Raw genomic sequence first — 22,411 nt, 5'->3', positions numbered from 1 at the left:
TAGGTACTTCTATAAGCATTGTTTTACAACCATGATCTCATTTGATCCTCACAGCAACCCCTAGAGGTAGTGCAATTATCATCCCCAGTTTACAGATGAGGAAATGAAGGCAATCTGAAATTAAGTGACTTGTCCAGGGTCACACAAGTAGTAGGTGTCTAAAGCTAGATTTGAACTCAGGTTTTTCTGATTCCAGGCCCAGCACTCTCCACTGTGCCACCAGCTGCTTCAGAAAATGACAATGGTGAAGAATTGAATAATTACACAGGTAGAATGATATATTAGACAAATTACTGGATTAGGAACTTGGATGCCTGGGTTCTAGTTCTGGTTCTGCCATTGAGTTGGGTAACTTCAAGCAAGGTACTTAGCTTTTCTCAATCTTAAATTTCTCATCTCTAGAATAAAGGGCTAGATGGTTTCTAAGGTTTCTTCAAATTCTAACATTCATTGAACAAACATTTATTAATCATTCATTGTATCCAAAGCACTGTAATAGGTGCAAGGAGAGATATTTTTCAAGACTTCAGGGGTTTGTGATCTCATTGATTTGTCTATCTTGCCCATCAGCATAGATAACCCACATGTACTTATGCAAGTTTTATTCATTTTCTTCTATAGGTCATCCACGGAGAAACCACTTCGTACGATGAAGCTGAAGGGCTTCAAAAATGTTTGACATTTGAAAGATACCAGTGGTGCACGCCGGACCATCTGGGTTATTTTGTTGCATAGTACTTGGTACATGGTAAGTGTTTAATAAATAATTTTTCATTCATTCATTTTTAAACCAAAGACTTGTTTACAAAATTTCCCACAGCTTCTTGAGAGCAAAAACTTTTGCTTTTCTTTGTACCTCCAGCACTTAGAAGAGTACCTGGCACATCGTTGGCACTTAAATGCTAGTTGACTGACTTCTAGCTGACTATTGACTTTGAGGTTTTGCATTTTTTGTTTTTTCCTTTAATACAGCACCACAGAACTTCCACAAAAATTCTAATGCTCTAACAATGGTTTTACCTACTTGTATTGTTGTGAATTTCAAAGGTATGGTCTCATAGCAAAAGGCATTTGTTATAGTATGTGTTACTCTGTAAAGATCTATCTGTACTTGTCTGTTTTAATTAATTAAAATTTGAAATGTATCAAAAACATATAATTGTCATTACCTTAACAGTTGCACTGCAGTATATGAAGTGCTAGTACTCCATTTGACTTGAGACACATCATTGGGGTTGGTATAGTGATGTGCTAATAAATGTTTAATTACTGGCTTTCTGGAAAAAAAAAGTAGGCATGACACATATTTTAGTTTAATCTACATTATATTATCTCCAAAACTTTAAGTCTAGATAATCATCAAAATAATAAATAAAGATCTGATTTGTAGCATTTGCTGATTTCTGAGGTGTAAATGCCTGCCCTAAAAACTTCATGATCAGTTCTCAAGAGTCAGTTAAACCTGGCTACAGCACAACCCTTGATTCAGGACATGCATGAGAATTAGATTTAATGTAACAGAATCCAAAATGTCAGCATTCCATGTCAAGATGAATCACAGAATCTCATCATTGATAGGAATCTCTGAGGTATTTATTATAGATGATATTAATAATAGCTAACATTTATATAGCACATACTATGTGCCAGGAACTGTGCTAAGTACTTTATAAATATTATCTCATTTTATCCTAATAACAACCTTGGGAGGTAAGTGTTATTACTATCCTTACTATACAGATTAGGAAACTGAGGCAAACAGAGGTTAAATGACTTGCCCAGGATCTCACAGCTAGTTAAGTGTCTAAGGCTGGATTTGAACTCTAATCTTCCTGACTCCAGGGCCAATGTTCTATCCACTGTACCACCTACCTGCCCCTATGATCATTGGATCATATATTTATTGTTGGAAGAAATCTTAGAGCTCATTGAGTCCAACTGCCTCATTTTATATGGTTAAGGAAACTGAGACTCACAGTTAAATAACTTGTTCAAGGTTATGCAGCTAGTAGATGTTTAGTGCAGGAGTTGAACTCTGAATTTAACACTCTTATTCTCTGCACCCGACTGTTTTTCAGACATTCCATAGATTTTTCAGAACGAGTCTTAGAGATCATCCAATTCAACACCTCAGGCCTCTTTTAAGGATTTCCTCTATAACTGTTTCCTCTGTGCCATGTGCTGTTCCCAGAATTCCAGAATTTTAAAGATGGAAGATCCTTAAGAGGCCGTCTAGTGGGACCTATGCCTGAGCAAGAATTGTCTGTACAATGTTCTTAAGAAGTAGTCATCCAGCCTTTTTGGAAGGCCTTTGAGAGATGAGGGATCCATGCCCTGCTGAAGCAGGCTGTGGCACTTTGAGACAGCTCTCACAGTTAGGCAGCTTTTCCTTCTGTCAAGCCCAAATTTGTCTGCTTGCAACTCCAACTCATCGCTTCTGGATTTTCCCTCTGGGGCAAAGCAGAACAAGTCTAATCCCTCTTCTGTGTGACAGAACATCAAATACTTCAAGACAGCAATCACACCCTTCCCAAATTCTCTTCTTCTGGCTAAGCATTTCCTGTTTCTTCAAATAATCTCCATAATGCATGATTTTTGACACCATTCACTATCCTGGTTATGTTCCTATGGTCACTTCCCTATAATGTGATGTCCATAACTAAATACAAATACTGTAGATATAGGGAAGGGTTCAATAGGATTATTCCTACCCTTGTTTGTACACATTGCCTAATGCAGACTAACATCATATTAATGTTTGTTTTGGTTTTTTTTTTTTTGGTTTGCCATATCATACTACTGATCAGTACTGATTTAGTACTGATGTACTAAAACCCTGAGATATTTTGCACAGGTATTGCTCTTTAATTATGACTTCCTATCTTGTACTTATAAAATAGATTTTTGGACCCCAAGTAGGAATAATATTTTAACCCATCTTTCCCTAATGAATATTATCTCTTTAAATTTAGCCCAACAGTCCAGCTTATCAAGATCTTTTTTTTGTATTCTGATCATCATACAACATCTTACCTATCCCTTTTACTTTTTCTGTTATGTGAAAACACAATAAATATGCTGTTTATACCTGTAGATAAGCCATTAGTAAAAATATCAAACAGCACAGGGTCTGGCACAGATCCCTAGGGGCTATACTGGAGATCTTCCAGGTTAAAAATAAACCTTTAATGACTACTCTTTGGATGCAGCCATTCAATCACTTCTAATGAGTGAGGTACAAACATTACCCAGTACCCCCTTCCATTTCCCCCTCCATTGTAAAAACTTCTTCATACCTCTTTTATGTGAGATAATTTCCCCCATTCTTCCTCTCCCTTCCCCCTTCTCCCAATGCATTTCTCTTTCTCATTCTTCCATTCTTCTTTGGAGATCATCCCAACATCTCACACCTATACCCTCTAAGTAAATTTCTTCTGACTGCCCTAATGATGATAAAGTTCTTAGGGGTTACATGTATCACCTTCCCATTATAGGAATGTAAGAGGTTTAACCTTGCTAAGTCTGTTATAATTTCTCACTCATATTTACCTTTTTATGCTTCTCTTGAGTCTTGCTTTTGAATGTTACCAGAATTAATTCATCAGGAAGGCTTGAAACTCCTGTATTTCATTAAATGTCCATTTCCCCCTCTAAAGAATTATACTCAGTTTTGCTGGACAGGTTTTTCTTGGTAAATCCTAGCTCCTTTGCTTTCCAAAATATCATATTCTTTATAGTGGTAGCTACTAAAACTTATCTGATCCTGACTGTGGCTCCATGGTATTTGGGTACTTTCTTTCTATTTGCTTAAAGTATTTTCTCCTTGACCTGGGAACTCTGGAATTTGGCTATAACATATTCCAGGGAGTTTTCATTTTGGCATCACTTTCAGGAGGTGATCTGTAGACTCTTTCAGTTTCCCCTTCACCTTTGGTTCTTAGTATCTGAGCAGATTGATAATTTCTTGAAATATGATCCCTAGACTCTGTTCTTGATCATGGCTTTCAGGTAGTTCAATAATTCTTAAATGATCTCTCTCTAATCTCTTTTCCACATTAGCTGTTTTTCCTATGAGATATTTCACATTTCCCCCCTATTTTTTCAGTCTTTTGACTTTGTTTTATTGTTTCTTGATATCTCACAGTCATTCCCTTCCACTTAACAAATTCAAATTTTTAAGGAGTTATTTTCTTCAGTATATTGTTTTCTTCCTCTTTTACTAAACTGATCATTCTTTTTTTCATAATTTTATTGCATTGTTCTCATTTATTTTCCCAATTTTTCTTCTACTATTATTATTTCATTAATTTTTTTGTTCTTCTAAAAAATCGCTTTGTTTAGCTCTTCTAGTAATCTTTGGCTTGTGCCTAATCTGCATATTTCTTTGAGGGCTTGCTTGTATATATTTTCAAGTCATTGTCTTCTGAGTTTGTATCCTGAGTATCAAACTTGTCATCGAAATAACTTTTTCTTTTCTGTTCAAGTTCTTTTTTTATTGTTTGTTCATTTTTCCAGTGTCTTTCTTAACTTTGGATTTTATGTTAAAGTTGGACTCCGTTCTCCTCTGGGGGTAGAAGAGATGTCTGGACTGAGTTTCTGTCTTTAATAAGCTTCTACTGCTTTTACAATAGGTGCCTGCAAGCTTTTGATACTTCCAAAGTGGTATTATCTGGGGGGATGTCTAGTCACTGCCTTCCTGGTCTGTGCTCTGGTCCTTATCCAGGAAAAGCCCCTGCTCTTTTGAGACAACAACTATTCTTCTTTACCCAGAACTACGACCAGAAGTGGGTAATGGATGACACAGTTGTCAAATTGCATCTGATTCTACTCCCAGTGCTAGCACAGGGGTCCTCTGTAATCACTTTCTGACAAGGTGTTCAGTACTTATTGAATTACTGTATCTTAGCCACTCCCTGTTCTACTGCTGCTGATGTCAAAGACCACAGTGGGATCCACTTCCACTACACTGTGCTTTTGGCCAGCCTGCACCTCAGTGTCCATAGCCCTTTCTTTCTGTCCTCTTCTGCTTCCCTGTACTGGAAAGATGACTCACTGTGATTTTTTCTGTTGGTTATTCCTCTCTGAATTAATTTTGATGTACCTTTTTAAAGTTGTTTAGAGAAGTGTGTTGGGAAAGGTTGGCAAAAATGCTTACTTCATTCCTCTATCTTGCCTCCCAATTGATCCACCCACTTCCAAACACACCTAACTACATTGTCATCAAGCTCATATCACTCCAACTTTTTCCACAAGAAAAGTATAAGTTACTTTGTCAAATACTTTGCTAAAATATGAGTAAACAGTATCTACAACATCCTACTGATCTTTTAGTTGAATAAATTTATCAAAAAAGAAAATGAACTTACTCTGGAATGACTTGCTCTTAATGAAGCCATGTTGGCTCTTTGTGATGAATGCTTCTTCTTCTAAATGCTCATTTACCATATACTTTAAGAAACAAGAAGTTTTCTAGGAATTGAAGTCAGACTCACCAGTCTATGGCATGCTGATTTAATTCTTTTTACATTTTGGAAAATCAGGATATTTGCCCTTCTCCAGTCCTTATCCAATTTCCCTCTAATTCTCTACACTTGAAATAAAATTTTGTATTGTGAATTTAACAATCATCAATGATTACAAACATTTGAAGGAAAAAAGAACACGGAAGAGTTTGGTACAAGATACTTTGAACTTTTGTCACGCATGGCATTTTATTTTAAGAAATATGTTTGTATAAGTTTAACAAGATAGTAACATACTGTTCTGTGTCTTCTTCTGCACCTCCCTAGACATTTCTGTTCTTGCCTTATCCCTTCACTCAAATAGAAGCCTTCTGTTATAACAACTATGTCTACAAGAACAAATGAACACGTTGACCATTTCTCAGAATGTGTGTCTCATTCAGTACTTTGTGCCATTGAAGCATTCTTAAAAATGCTCAGAAGGAAATCTAAAGAAGGTCACAGAGAGAAACAGAAAAGCCAGATAACTTTGAAACTAATATGTGGAATTTGTTATATACTTAAAAATTAAAGCTATATTTAATAGAGATTCATGATTTTACACATAATTCTCTTTTTCTGTTATTCTTTTTACATAGAAGTATTGGTTCTTATTGCTTGGTGCTATTTGTCAAATTAAGGATGAAAAATTACAAAAATAATAATAAAAATTTGGGGGCCATTGAACATGAGGCAAGAAAATGATTCATACACAAGATGTTTGGAAATAGACACTTCTATTGCTATTTAGGCACTTCTAAATGTGATTTTCCTTGGACCCAGAAACAGAGGGCTCCTTAATAGAGGCCTATAGCTTCATCCAAACACTAACATAAATATTGGATTCTGTTCCCTTAAGAAAGGAGCTCCCACACAAATTACAATGCTATAACAATGGTGGAGAAAAGTCTCCATTACAGTGAATTTCAAAGTTATGGTCTCCCAGCAAATACAAACCCAACTACAAAGCACACTAATATTCAGCCTGTACAAGGAGAGGAAGGATTTAGTGGGCATTTGATTTCACAGTTGGATGGTACTCTTGGGGACTAAAGTTCAAGCCAAATCTAACACACCACTCAACTATAAACATGACTATGCCATAGGAATATGCACATGTACACACACACATGCACATGCACATTCACTTTCTCACAACAATTTTTTTTACTAAAACCAAAAGTATTCATGTTTATAACATTCCACTACTCTGTTGCCATTGCACTTAATGAGAGAAGGTGCTAGAGAGGAAAAAAAAGACTCTTTACTACATTCAGTCTAGAACCCCCTCTGCATTCATATATATGGAGTAAACCTTCTATTGTATGCTTTAGGAACTGACCTAGACCTTTAACTTTATCTATGCGGAAAACTCCTAATACGAAAATTTCATCTAACTAATGCTGATTAGCAAACAATCTAGAAGGTATAGTTTTAGACAGCTGCTTGGAGAAAAAGAGTACTCAATGTCATATAGGCAGGACATGTCAAGGCAGTTGGGTGGTGCAGTGGATAGAATGCTGGGCCTGGAGTTAGGAAGACTCATCTTCCTGAGTTCAAATCTGGCCTCAGACACTTTCTAGCTGTGTGACCCTGGGCAAGTCAACTTAACCCTGTTTGCTTCAGTTTTCTGATCTGTAAAATGAGCTGGAGAAGGAAATGGCAAACCACTCCAGTATCTTTGTCAAGAAACCCCAAATGGGGTCATCAAGAGTTAGACATGGCTGAAAAACAATTGAATGACAACAAAATAACTAAACTCTTTCTGAGTCTGAGACTATCCTGGACTCTCTTTTAGGTTAACTTATTTTTACTTTTTTCTCTTTATGACCTAACTCTACAGGGACAGGACTCAAGAGAAACAGTTATAAATATTCTGGTTATGCCACTAACTAGCTGAAACAAATAATTTGTGCCTTGGCTAATGTATGTGAATGCATTCTGAAGAGTATAAAGTTTTACAGCAATGCAAGATATAATTATTATTAAGATCAGCTCAGCTTTTGTATTTAGTCCAACGCATACATAAAGACAACGCATACATAATCTCTTAAGGGAGGCAGTGTGGTCAAGTATGGAGAGTACTGGCTTTCAAATCAGAGGATCTGGGTTCCCAGAATTACATACTTTGAGAGTTGGAAGGGAGCATAGTGGGTGTGTCATTCAGCTCATGTGCAAAACAAATCACTCTTTGCCTGAAGACTCACAATGAAGGGGAATTTACCACTTCATGGGCCAGTTTATTCTGCTTTTGTACAGTCTAATCATTAGGAAGTTTTTTCCTGGGATTGAGCTGAAATATGCTTCTTTGCAGCTTCTACCCATTGCTCATGGGTTAGCCCTTTGGGGTCAAATAGAATTGTCTAGTACTCTTAGATGTTCAAATACTTGAAACAGATAGAATATCCCCTGAGATTTCTTGCAGGTAAAAAATAACAGTACTATAATTCAAAATAAAGTCCTTTGACTCCCAATCCTATGTTCTTTCCACATGAGCAATCTCTCTTTCATATGCCATCCCTCCAAATACTGGAAACATATATTATCATGCCCGCTTCCTCCTTTCCTCTGCCCTGAGTCTTTTCCAAGGTAAATATGTATTGCTTATTCAATTAATTCTCGTATGTCATGGACCTTCACAATCCTGCTTGCCCTCTTCTGGATTTTGTTGTTGTTCAACAAGTTACGCCCAACTCTTCATGACACCATTTAGGGTTTTCTTGGCAGAGATACTGGAGTGGTTTGTCATTTCCTTTGTCACCTCATTTTACAGATGAGGAACCTGAGGCAAACAGGGTTAAGTGACTTGTCCAGGGTCACCCAGCTAGCAAGGAACTCAGGAAGATGAGACTTCCTCACTCCAGGCTCAGCGCTCTATCCACTGTGCCACCTAGCTGCCCCAGTTTATCAATGTTCTTTAAACACTGCAGAGTCCAGAATAGAACACAATATACTGGATGATGTCTGACCACTGCAGAGTACATAGGAGCTATATTCACTCTATCATCGGAATCTCTGCTCCTCTTAAAGCAGCCCAACACCATATTATGTTTTGAGATATCACTTTATATTCCTGACTCATACTGAGTTTGCAGTCTTCCAAAACTCACATATCTTTCTCAGAGCCATTGCTATCTAACTAAGCCTCTCTTATTTTGTACTCTTGGAGTCAATTTTTAGTACCCAAGAATAAGACTACATTTATCCCTATTGAATTTTATTTTACTTGATTCAGCCCAGTGCTCTACCTTTTGGGATCTTCTTGATTTCTGACTTTGCTATTTGTTCTGTTACCTCTCCTTCCCACTTTTGTGTCATCTATAATTTGATGGGCTTACCATCTATTTCTTTATCTGAGTCATTGCTAAAAATGTTAAATAGTGCAGAGACAAGCACAGATCCCTGGGTACTCTAGTGGAGACCACCTGCTGTATGGCACTGACTTCTAGTGCCACCAGCCACAATCTGTGTGATCTTTAGCAAGTTATGTCCCCTCTCCGAATCTGTTTCCTCATCCATAAAATGAGTGAGTTGGATTAGTTGACCTGCAAGTTCTCTTCCAGCTCTAAGTCTATGATCCAATAACTTCCTACCAAATTGTTAAATTTCAGACCTGCTGCAATTGGAAATTCACTTCCTTACATTGTGGTCCTTTCCACTTTGAGGTAATTTTAATTGCTAGAAAGTTTTTTCCTTATGGCTATCACCCATAACTCTTTCTTTGTAGGCCAGACAGAACAAAACTACATGTGATAGCCTATCAAAAATGCATCATTGAACCTCAGATGTTGGAAGGGAAATCAGTCTCAGATAGAGCTGAATAGGAAACTCTTATATGTCATACTCAATGAGTGGTCATCTGATCTCTGGTCGAATATTTCCAGTGAATGAGACTTTAGCATCTCCTGAGTTAGCCCATTGTACTTTTCTTGGATAGTACTATTAAGAACTTATTCCTTTTATCAAATCAAAAATCTACCTTTCTTTAACATCTTTTGCTCTATTTTTTTTTCTTTTTTGGAGTGATACAGAACAAATTTAATCTCTCTTTTTTATGAATGTCCTTTAGACACTTGATCACAGCTATTATGCCCTCATAGGTCTCTTTTATACAAGTTAAATAACCTCAACTATTTTAGTCCTCATATCAAGTTTCTATATCTCTTTCTATCTTAGTTGCCCTCCTTAATACATGATCTAGTTGGTCAATATACTTCCTCAGTTTGAGTATAGGTGAGATTAACAAAAAATTGCATCAAGGGAATTCTTGAAGAAGGGAAGAGTCAAACCTCTGTAGATGATTTTCTATAGTAGATTCTGAATTCATAATAACACAATGACTGAAAAGTGTTGAATACCCATAAGCATTTAGCCCTCTAGAGTAAGACACAGGTCTAAAATTTCCCTTTCCATAATGTGTTTCTTAGGTCTATATTAAAATCATCTATTTTCTGATGGTTATAAATGCAGAGACAACTCTGTTCAAGAGAGTCATCCAACAGGAGAAATATGCTTATTTTGTTGACCCCACTTCTGGAAGCTACCCTTCGAAATCCATCTCCAACTTATATTTCCAGCCTTATTACACATAATTCCACTTCATACATTGTAAGGTCCAACCAAAGTGACCTTCTTTCTGTTCCTCATACATGCTAGATTCCATCTCTGTACCTTTATATTGGCTGTCTCTCATACCTATAACCCACTACCTCCTGATATCCACCCCTTAGAATCCCTAGTATCCTGGAAAATTCAGCTCACGTCCCACCTTTAGAAGCAGTAAGGTGACAGTGGATACAGCTTTGGAACTGAAGTCAGGAAGACTTAAAATCAAATCCTTCCTCAGACATTTACCTATGTGATGCTGGGCAAATCACTTCATCTTTTTTTGCCTCAGTTTCTTCAACTATAAAATGGTAATAGTCATAGCATCTATTTCGCAGGGTTGTTGTGAGGTTCAAATGAGATATTTGTATAGCATTTAGCACAATTCCTGGCACATAGTAGGTGCTATATAAATGCTTATTCTCTTTCCTCCCCTCTTTACATAATACCTTTCTTGATCCCAGCAGCTATTGGTGCCTCTCCCACCCAGATTGCCTTAGATCTATTTTGTATATTTTAATATATACTTGATACATAAAAATGTTTATTTTTCTTAATAGAATGTGAGCTCCTTGAGGGCAGGTACTTTTACCTTTTATCTTTGTATTCACACAGCCTACCACAGTCCCTGGAAAATCATAGGCATTGTAGGCACAAATGCTTGTAGTTGATAGATTGTCGATTGATAGTGAATGCCTTCAAGTGTTCCTGTTCATTGATGATATTGTGTTATTGAGTCATTTCACTTGTGTCCAACTCTTTGTGGCCACATTTGGGGTTTTCTTGGCAAGGATACCAGAGTGGTTTGCCATTTCCTTCTCCAGCTCATTTTACAGATGAGGAACTGAGGCACACAGGGTAAAGTGACTTATCCAGGGTCACACAGTACCTGTCTAGAATTTGAACTCAGTTCCTCCTGACTCCAGAGCTGGAGTGCTCATATTCACTGAGCTCCTAGTGGACATTGTATTTTCATGTAATTATCAAGCTCCAGAACATTATGGGGCTTTCTTAATGAAATCCAGGGTCAATCAAAGAAAATTGAATCTACATCAGAAAAAAATCAAGTAGATAAGGAATGTTTCTGTCCAAATTTTAGGTTCATTTGAGTAGGCAGTCCAATGAATTAGTCTATTAATACATATAGACTGGGTAAGCAAGGAAGATAAACAATAGGTAGGGTCCCAAATGAATTAATAGAGGAGAATGAACTGGATTGCATTTGGGAAATTATATAGTGCTTTCAAATTCATTTATATAACACCAATATTTTCTCCAGCAGTGTTATATGGTTTTAATTGTGAAACACAATTCTCTGGAGAATTAAATTTGTGGGTGACCTAAGAAGTAATGTGGAGATGTATGACGAGAATAAACCAGCTGCCATACAATACCAACAATGACTTGCGTAATACTCCCTCTGTGGCTACTTTCCCAACTCCCACTCACTTTGGTTGGAACCCAGAGGACAATCATTATTACTCCCTCAGGGATCTAAAGTATCCCTATGAGTTACTGAGGTTTCTAGTACTGTCACTCATAAGTCCCAACTAACCTATTAAAGCCTCAGCTACTCATCTATAAAATGAATGGACTGGACTAGATTCTAATTCTCAATCTATGATCCTTTGATTCAATGAAGTGAAAGATTCATCAAAACTTTGAAATGAATGCTAAGAAGTCTAGTTTAGAACAATAATTTGATTATTATTTTTCTGGATCAGAAAATTTTTTTTGGCATCAGAATCATTAATCTAGTATTTTTTTCAGTCGTGCCATCAATAAATATTTATTAAGTGTCTATATTCTGTAGTATGTCCACAGCTTATTTGACCTTAGAGAATAAACACAAGTTTTAAATAAGTAGATTTAATTCTTCATGGAGAGTCTCAGTGTTGGAGAAACTTACAGTATCCTTTATATTCAAGGCTCAGTTTGTATTATTGACATATGTTTCAGTGATGAGATTTACTTTGAATATCAGTTGGACCCATTCCCATCAATTTAAACTACTCTGTTTTTCTTCCAAAAGATGTAGGTGATATAGCTTTAACCCATATACGCTAATCTAATGTTTGTGTTGTACTCTAAGCTAGATGAAGGATAGTTAGAAAGATAGATAGATAGATAGATAGATAGATAGATAGATAGATAGATAGATAGATAGATAGAACATTTATTAAGTGCTCACTATGTGCTAGGCATTCTGCTAAGAACTAGACATACAAACACAAACAAAACAAAACTGCCCCTAAGCTCAAGGACCTCACATGCTAATGGGTCAAGAAAACTAATAAAAGGGAGCTAGGAAGAGAGGTAGAGATCAAGAATGAAGCCAAGAGAGAAGGGAGCATGGATATCTTGGGCTTTTAATGAAATTGAGGTCCCAGGCAGGAAATCACCAATCAGAAGAAGGATCCTAGAGACGGATCTTCAGAGGAAGGAGATTGTTGGCATGGAATTGGAAAATTCTGGACAATCAGGAGCATGTCCAGGAGAGAATCTCTGTTAAGCATTAGTGATAACATCAGTGTGCATATAGTGTGTTCAAAGACAACAACAAACTTAACTGATATTAAAAAATAAATTGAATGTGTGTTGTAAATGCCATGGATGATCTCAGTGTTACAGAAATGTTCTATCAATGGTTCAATGTATTTTATATTTATATGTTCTGGGGGAGAGGGGGTGTCTTATTTTTGGATTAGTTGGATCCTTCCTTGCCAACTTAAACTACCTTTTCTTTATTACAGAAGGCCCATTTAGGTAGAGGGGATAGATGGAGAATCTTCACTGAATATTAGTGACAACATTAATATGATTATTACCTTTGCATAGCCTTAGATATAATCCAATATTTTTTTTCTCATAGTTGTAACAAACATAGGTACAGGCAGGCTATGAAAGGAGGCTGAATAGTCATTGAAATGTCAGCTATGGATTTAATTAATATATGTTATGCTGCTCCTCCATTAACACAGAGAGTGAAAAGTTAACAGGAGTTCCTATTACTTAAAACACACAAAGGATGTATTCATCTCTAGAGCACATTCAAAGCCCAACTAATCTTTACAGTACTCTAAAGGGGGAGATGTGATTGTCTGCAGTTTATGGGCAGAGAAGGGGAAGAAGAGTGATTATGAGGCTAAAGCGGGAGGCTGGATCCAAAGTGAGATTAGCACCTACTCCTGTGGTCTAGTAAGACTATGGACCATCGATCTCTCTTTCTCTCTTTCTCTTTTCATTGCTTCCTTACCCTCCCCACCACCCATTACCACATCTCTAAATTTAAAGCATACCCTCATTTTTCAAAACCTACAAGAGTGCAGCCACCAAGCTGTGATACAACCAGAACCCTGACCTACTTGACGACTAGGTGAGCTCAAACGAGTGGAAAACTGAAGATCTTCCCAGATGTGAGAAGCTGAGAGCTCTCACCTTTCAAATCAATAAGTCCACAGCCAGACAGCTTAAGCTAGGTCTCAAAGAGGTATGGTGTATTTTTAAATATTGGAAAGCTCTGAAGTAACATTCTGAAAGGGGGCAGGTTTGCACATGTCCCTCCTGCAGTTGAGGAAGTACACCTCTTGTGATTAATGGCTTCGGCAGTGCATAATGCCTTTTAAGATGTTTTTTTCTTTTTCTCTGCAAGCCAAACCAAAGAATGTTTCCAGTTTCTCAGACTCTCTTTACCTTTTTTTCTCAGTTGAAAAGGCTATTTTTTCCCCTTGCATTAGGATGATGGTACATGCACTGAGACAGTTCTGATGGGCTTCAGCTGCTGCTGCTCCAGTTAGCCCTGTGAGCCAAAAGAACTGAAACACACAGGGAAAGATATTAGGATGTACCAAGCATCCAGGGCCAGCAGATACTGCACATGGTCAAATCCAAAGATTCTATTTGTAGAATATCTTTCTTCTGAGGAGCTCAAAATAATTTAATTTCTTTCTCTTTTCATCTTTTCCCCTTGCCTCTTTATCACTGAAAGGTAGATAAGATTAATGTATAATTATCTCTATTTCATAGTTGGGCAAAATATCCACACAGAAAGGAGGTGAGTGACTTCCCCTGTCAGAGCCAGATAAGCATTTAGATTTTCAGTGCAATGTTCTTTCCACTGGACTCAGCTGCTTTGCCTGGATTTATATGGTGCCTTTTATGGGGAAAATGCCAAGTGCCCCCAATAATGCAGGCAAATCTGTAGGAATGAGAGAATTTCTTCCCTTACCAATTGAAGTCATATAATTAAAAAAATATGCAAATGACAAATCCATTGCTGCTGTGGTTAACAGTCAAGACCTTCCCCTCATCATAAGACACTGATCCCTGGCTTGCATTTTAGACACTGCATCCTTTGGCCCTTTGCCACTCAGAACTTCGGAAGAACAACAGTGAGAGGTCTATAAAAAGAGAGGGAACTGGAGGTACCTTTTCTCTCAGGAATTTAGAGATTTCCTCGTTGATTTCTATTAAAGAATTTACAACAAAGAGAACAATGCAATACCTTAGTCCTATCATAATTGTCTAGGAATACGATTGGTTCAAGGAAAATGACTTGCCATAGTCATAAAAACTGTGATTGATTTTTAAAATTCAAATACTTTGAAATTAAATGAAATTGAAATTTTTTTCAAGGTATTATCCATTTGTTTTGTTCCTGTGCAGACACTAGTATAATGATATCAGATGTTCTTAACCTTTTTGTGTCATGGACTCTTTTAGCACTCTGATGAAGTCTATGGACCCCCTCTCAGAATCATGTTTTTAAATCTATAAAATAAAATATACACAAGTACAAAGGAAACCAATTGTATTGAAATGCAATTTTCAAAATATTTTATAAAATGTTTCCAGACCCAAGGTTGATAAATCTTCCTATAATAGTAATAACAGTAAATTGCTAGCATTTCTATAGTGCCTTCTCTCTGTGGAAGATGATAACAACAAGCACTTTGCAATACTATCTCACCCCTGTCTCACTGGATCTTCCCTACCACCTTGGGAGCTAGGTGCTATTCTTATCCACATTTTATAGTTGAGGAAATTGAGGCAAACAGAGATTAAGTAACTTGTTTAGAATCAAACAGTTAGTAAAGCAGGATCTGAATTTGAAAACCAAAGTCTTCCTGACTCCACTCCATCTACTGCACCACCTAGCTGCCTCTGTACATGTGTAAAACAATTTGAATAAAGTCAATAGGAAAATACACACAGAGCTCAAAAGTTGAATTTAGTTAAATATGAGACCTAGTTTCTAGCCCAGTGTTGCTATTTAGTATCATGAATATCATGCTTTACTGGTAAGGGCTAATAGCCCACTAAGATACCAGGGGATGGGGAATGGGATGAGAAATATTTATCAGTTACCAAGAGATCTTTGAGCAGAGGAAGAAATTGGTGTGCCAAAAATCAGTGCAATATCAAAGAAGGCTTTCATACCATGCCAAAGCCAAGGTTGTATGTGAACATGAATGATGAAGTAAAATGAACCAGTGTAACATGAATTGGTGCTGACAATGACAAAGCTACTTTGAAGGAAGGACCAAAGTAGTAAGGAAGTTAGATCAAATTGGATGAGGTACCAGAACAAGCTGATCTGGGTAACAGATTTGTTATTCAGGAAGCTCCAAAGTATATGGAGGAAAATCACAGTCACCTTCAATAATCGGAGGGTAGTATAAAAATAATAATTAGCTTATAGTTAGACTGTTGGAATATAATAAAATTATAATACTACCTAAATTAAGTCATAGATTTTGTGCTATACTAACCAAAGTACTAAGGGGTTACTTTACTTAATTGGACAAAATCATAGCAAAATTCATTTGAAGGAATTAAAATCTCAATTACAGGGGTGGGGAACCTGTGGCCTTGAGGCCACATGTGGCCTTCTAGATCCTTAAGTACAGCCTTTTGACCGAATCTAAATTTCACAGAACAAATCTGAATTTGGTCAAAAGGCTGCCCTTAAGGATCTAGAAGGCCACATGTGGCCTTGAGGCCACAGGTTCCCCACCTCTGGTCTAGAATCTCAAGGAAAATAATGAAAAAAAAAGTGGTAATGAAGAGTGACTAACACTTCCAGACTTCCAAATACAAATAAAGCAGAAATCTTCAAAACTTTTGGTATTGGTGGAAAAATAGAAAAAAAAATCAATCAGTGGAATGAAGGGAACAATCATTTACAAGGTATCTACTATGTGCCAGGTGCTACTGAGTGCTTTAAAATACCAAATTATTCAATAGTTTATTTAAATAAACTAAATAAGCATAAATCAGAAATGACTGAATTCAGTAATTAGGTTTTTGATAATCCCAAGAATGAAGATGACTTTGAAGGGTCCCTAATCAACATGAACTTAAGGGGAAACTGGAATTCAGTTTGACAAAAAACAGAGTTGGACCAATATCTTATACCATAAACTAGAAGAAGTGTTGTCAATACTCAAATATAGTATAAAAAGTCACATCATATAAAATGGAGGAAAATGCTTGGGTCATAATTATGACTGGGGGAAGAATTCTTAATGAAACATATTATCCATGAGATCACAAAAGATAAGCTAGACAATTTAAATTACATGAAATTGAACTTACTTTTTGTACAAACAAAATCAAGTCAGCTAAAATATGAAAGGAAACATGAAAACATGAATATGAAAGGAAACTGTCAGTTGAGGAAATCATTGTTTCAACTGTCTGATAAGGGTCTTACATCCAATATAAGTAGAGAATTAACACAAATGCACAATGACAGGATGCTTTCCCTAATAGAAAAGTGATCAAAAGATATGAACAGATATCAAAAGAATTGTGAACTATTAACAATAAGAAATTTGCTCCAAATCACCAGTGATAAGAGAAATAAAATTCAATACAACTTTCAAGTTTCACCTGCCACCCAGCAAATTGTCAAGAAGAAAAAACAGGAATCATCAGTGCTGGAGGGATTTTGGAACGAGGAACATACTAATTATTCCAATCACTCTGGAAAACATTTTGAAATCATGTTTTTAAAAGTTACTAAAATGTTCCTGTCTTTTGATCCAGAGATACCTAGGCATATACCCCAAGGGAGTTAAATAAAAACATAAATTAAGGCCTCATAAATACCACAATTGTCACAACACCATTGTGTGTGTGTGTGTGTGTATGTGTGTGTGTGTGTGTGTGTGTACCACAAATCAACTAGATGTCTTGCAATTAGCAAATAGCTCATTAAATTGTGGTACACTAATGTAATGGAATGTTACAGTAACATATGAAATGACTATTAGTGGGGAATGTTAAAGTTGTTATCAGATGTTCGTCAATGGTTTGTTGTTGTTGAAATTGTTTTCCTTTTTTCTTTTAGAATCTTTGTGTGGAGGGAAGGTTTGTTGGGTAGAGCAGTGGAAGGCTATACATGGAAATGAATGTGACATGAGAGAAAGACTATGGGGAGTAAAGGGAATTATCTCACAACAGTGCATTTCTTGATAGGGTTTATTTTAATCATGAAGTGACACATAAGACCAAGCCTACTACTATGACTTACAAGGACCAAATTTCTAATGTTTCTGGACTAGACACTGAGGAACTCATGTCATCTCCCTGGGTCCTGGTTTCTTCATCTATAAACTCAAATATAAAATGATTTCTAAAGGGATTCTGAATTTTATTTTTTTCTCTTTATTTTAATTTTCCTCCTTTTATTCTATATTTTAATTTTTATCTAAGGAATCTATCTGATGATTCTATTGTTTGTTTATTTTCCATGAGGCCAGATAGCTAGTTTGATTGAATTTTCTAATTTTACATTGGTCTTTTGATATCATGTAGGTATTGTAATACCTATTCCACATGTATTCTAGTCACTTTTTCCTTATATAGTTATTACTGTCTTCCCCATAAAAGACCTAAAATTTATCCTACGCTAATGTGCAAGATACACAAATTAAGTAACTTTTTCATGAGAATTTATCTCACCCCACATAGCATTTCCTGGACATTGGAATGAATGTTTAATAAAAGATCATAAACAATTTATTTTGTAATAAAAAACCTAGTAAGCTATCTTGAATTTGGAAGGGATTTGCAGCTGTAATGTGTTCTCAATTGCAGGCTTGGTGAGTCAGAATTATAGAATAGCTTTTCCCTACATTTAAATCTCTAGATCAGATATTAAGAAACTTTAAGGAGTGGAGTGAAGAGCCTATTCACTGAACCCTGTTTTTTTGGGGGTGAGCTCATTTGGGTTTGGGAGGTAGAGGGTAGAGAGGTGGCCTGGTATTGTCTAAAATTCTCTGTCCCCTATTCCCACTCCCAGGCATTTCTCATATACAGTCCACTAATTTGAGTTTTTTTTTTTTTAAGGGGGGAGTGATCAACAAAATTCTCTTTAAAAATGCAAACATATCTTAAGAAAGTTAAGTCGCTTGGGCAGTTCTATAGACCCCTGGAGAATGGAGACGATTAATAAAGCCTGGGGCAAAAAAGGCTAAGGTTCAAAGGAACAATATGGAAATTATTTTGGGGGGACTGAAATTGTGTTTTTTGCCTTTCTTTTTAACCCCAGCACTTAGCACAGTGCATGGCACATAGCAAATGCTTAATGTTTATTAAAAGAGAATCAGAAGTCCACAGAGATCATGGCTACAAACTATTCAAATGGAGTAGGAAAGTAAACACAGTTTGCCTGAACCTGAGAATGAAAGTTTCAAAATTGGGTGCATGGCAGTTGAGCCAAGGCATAGAGAAAGGTTAAAAACAAAACAAAACAAAACAATCCATTGGTGGGGTCAGAGAAGAGGGAAGGAAATGTGGGGTATTGGTGTCTGACAATGAATCTCACAGAAGTGGAAAGCCAAAGTCAGTATCCTTTTATAATTACAGCACACCAACCACACCCTCTTTTCACTCAACTGAAGATCATCCAACTGTGGGCTGGAGCACCATGATTCTTCCTAGAATGCTTCTGTGGAGAAGTTGTTGTTCAGGAGAAGACCATCAGTGGAAGGCCTCTGTCAACTCTTGGGGCAGTTTATACATTAGTTGCCACATTGTCCCCTTAGGTTCATAGGCCTTCTCTGTCTACAAGATGTTGGGAATGGTTGGAAGGGCCTTTCAAAATTTAATCCAGTCCTGTCATCTAAGAGATGAAAAAAGTGAAGCAGTTGGAGATTTAGTGGCCTTGCCAAAGTTACATAAGCTTCAGAACTAGGCTTCAAACTCAGGAATTCTGATATAATACCCAGTAGCATATGTTGCTCATATGCTATTGGTGGAATGTAGAAGCATTGAATAAGTTGAATTACACAATTTACACTTCTCATAGACCATATCAGTCCTGGAAAGCCATTTTCTACTTGTTGCCTTTCCATATCCAGATCAGGTTTTATGTCCATAGGTTAAATTTGATAAATATCAGCACTCCAATCATACCATCTAGCTCAGGTAGATAAACAGATAGGCTTAATTTATTACATTTATTACATGCTTACTATATGCCAGGCACTGTGCTAAATACTGAGAAAACAAATATAAGCAAGCATGACAGTTCTTCCCTCAAGGATCTTAGAATCTAATGGGGTAAGACCACATATAATGCGTAGCTGAAAAGGGGAATGGGGGGAATACAGGAGAGACCTCATAGTGTGGGAAATGACATGGAGGCCTAGGTGTTGGCAGTATAAGGTGAAATCTCAACTATCAGAGTTTTTCAGACTTGGGTGCAGAGAACAAGGTTAGGGTTGGAGGGCAATGGTGGAGAATAGACTTGTAACTGGTTTGAACTCCAAAGAATCAGATGCTCCTCACATGATAAGCTGGTCGCTCAAAATCTCTTCACTATGCTGTCCATCTCAGCTTTGGATTCTCAACATCTTCCTAATGCCCTTAGCCTCCTCATCTCTGATTGGAGGGCTGAAGGGTGGAGCAGAAAATTTTTTCCAAAGCTTTCATTTATAGAGGACAAGACTAGGACTTTCCAGCTCACTCTCCACTCTCCCACTGCATCTATGCTTAGCTTTAATTCCATGGAACAAGATATGCCCTAACTTTCTATTTTGTTCCCCCAATAACCTCCTTGAGGGCAGGGACTGGCTTTCTTTTTCTTTTTCTATTCCCAGCACTTAGCACAGTCCTGACACATAGTAGGTACTTAATAAATGTTGATTGAATTGAACTGAATAGCTGTTAAGAAGGTAAGTCCTGGTCATGGAAGGGTATGTTTTTCAGGGCCTTATAATGGTAGTAGAGCTACAATTCTCTATTGTTTTTAGTAAAGGGTAATGGGTCCCAGTAAGGGAAGGTAGATGTTCCTATGAATCCTTTCCTATTATTTTTTCCCCAACATTCCCACAGAGCTAAATTTTCAAGTCAGGTCAATGAATTTTGCTAGCTAACCATTGCCAGTACCAGGCAACACTTTTGCCTCTACTATACTACATATATCCTTAAATTCCTAAGACTTGAAAACAATCTCTGTTTGCATGGGATTATAGCTGGATGCCACTAATGCCTAATCTCAGCAAGGCTTCCAGTAGCATGGGAAATGAAATGAGACCTTTCCTAAATCACAAGCATTGCCCAGATTACACAAAGGCAGCCAATGGACTCTTAAATATGACTAGGAAGCAAAGGGATGAATAATGTCAAGGCTAAAATGCAGTGTCCCAACTCACAGTAGGGCCAACAGGACTTTTGTGTTCTAGACCATGGGTCTGAAGAGAGGTGTCACTCATAGCTATCACAGAGAATGTACAGGTTTGGGATGGGAGACACTTGTTCCCACTAAGTGAGGACTAATTCCTTAAAATCATCAGTGACCTCAGAGTCCAACAAAGGTAGGACTCACCACACCAAGTGGCTGGAAAGTTCAAAGTTAAGAGTCAAGAACAAATGGGGAAAAGGGAAGGTGTGATAGGATACAGTTGAAGGAGGAATGGAGAAGAAAAGAGATTTTGTCAGGGGCACCCTGCCCACAAAACTGGGTTGATTGTAATATTGATGCATCCTTTCCTTGGAGAGTCAGTTGGGAGAAGGAAGCGTTCAGTCTCTGGAGTCTACTCCACACTTTGACTGTGTTGGGATCCCTGAAGTCCACTGATGGATTCACTGTTGTGCTTCTCAACCTTCCTCCACTGTCCTGTGTTGAATGCTGTGCCTTTGCAGATAGTCAGGGAGAGGGTTAGAAAAACAGCAGTAGCTATTGGCATCACAATAGGGGAGCGCTCTGTAGGATGCATTGCTGAGTGGGTCTGTGTCTAGCTCCACTAGGGCTAGTTCATCTCCAATAGGCCTGGGAAGGCTTTCAGAAAACTGACTGAACTGAGCTCAGTTTGGGAAATTGTACCCTCGCTCCTACCTGAACTGCCATATGTGGTCATTGCCAGCTTCAACCTAGGGGCTACATCTAAAGTATCTTTGAGCTCTGTTAAGAGCCTCCTAGTGTTCAGCAGAGGGCTATTGTCCATGAGGTAGGTGGTGACCTGTCTTAATGTGTCTGACATGACAAAGATGATTTTGACTTAGGCTATGAGGAATGTAGGGATCAATGTCCATAAACAGATGGATTTGGATCCAAAGTCTTGGAGGTTCTCTACCCTCAAACTTCAATCACTGTGTAGCACGGTGGTCAGAGAACTGACCCTCCACAGTCCTAGAGTCACTTGACTACCTCCTGGAGGGCCTGAAGCCATTCTATAGTGTGTTCAGCCCCCTACTGTCTGGCTCAGTGTTCTGTGTCCCCAGGTCCATAGCCTTTGGCTGGAGAGCCAGTGCAGCAGAGGTCTGAGCCAAGGAGAAAGGCTTATTTTTTTCTGGGGGGGGTGGGATGGATAGAAGATAAGACTGATGCATCTCTTGCATTTGCTGGGGATTAGCAGGTGATTAGCAGATTCCCAGGAAGTTTAAAAAAGTAAAATCCTGGTGATTAAAAGAGCTAGATCCAAAGCAATAAATCATATACTGTTCCAAGGTCTGTGCCATAAGCACACTAATGCAAAAGGCCTGAAGGGTTAGGCAAGAGAACTTAATTAGAGTCCAGGAATAACATGTGTAAAGAACAGTGGAAGGGAGAAGAAGTGATCAGGAAAAAAAGGAATGGGAAACATGGATAACTAGAAACTGACAGTTTGTCTTATACAAGAGATCAACTAGATATAGTATCCTTTTATGATGAACTAACAACCCGCCCATCTACCCCCTCAGCTGAAGGCTACACAGCTGTGGACTTAGACAAAACCCATTTGTCAACCATATATTAGTGTGAATGACTTTGATCAATCTGTTTTCCTTTCAGAAGTCTAGCTAAGATCTGCATC

At 37.5% G+C, this 22,411-nt stretch overlaps 1 pseudogene; it reads left to right on the top strand.

Annotated features, from left to right (window-relative positions):
- The window catches only part of LOC114054428, a 121,106-nt pseudogene that overhangs the window by 2,231 nt on the left and 96,464 nt on the right, over nucleotides 1-22,411 (top strand).

The sequence above is a fragment of the Vombatus ursinus genome, unplaced genomic scaffold (assembly GCF_900497805.2).
Source record: "Vombatus ursinus unplaced genomic scaffold, bare-nosed wombat genome assembly UNPS02014813.1, whole genome shotgun sequence".
Classification (NCBI taxonomy): Eukaryota; Metazoa; Chordata; class Mammalia; order Diprotodontia; family Vombatidae; genus Vombatus; species Vombatus ursinus.
Note: the sequence above shows the minus strand (reverse complement) of the source record. Positions and strands in the feature narration are given on the sequence as shown.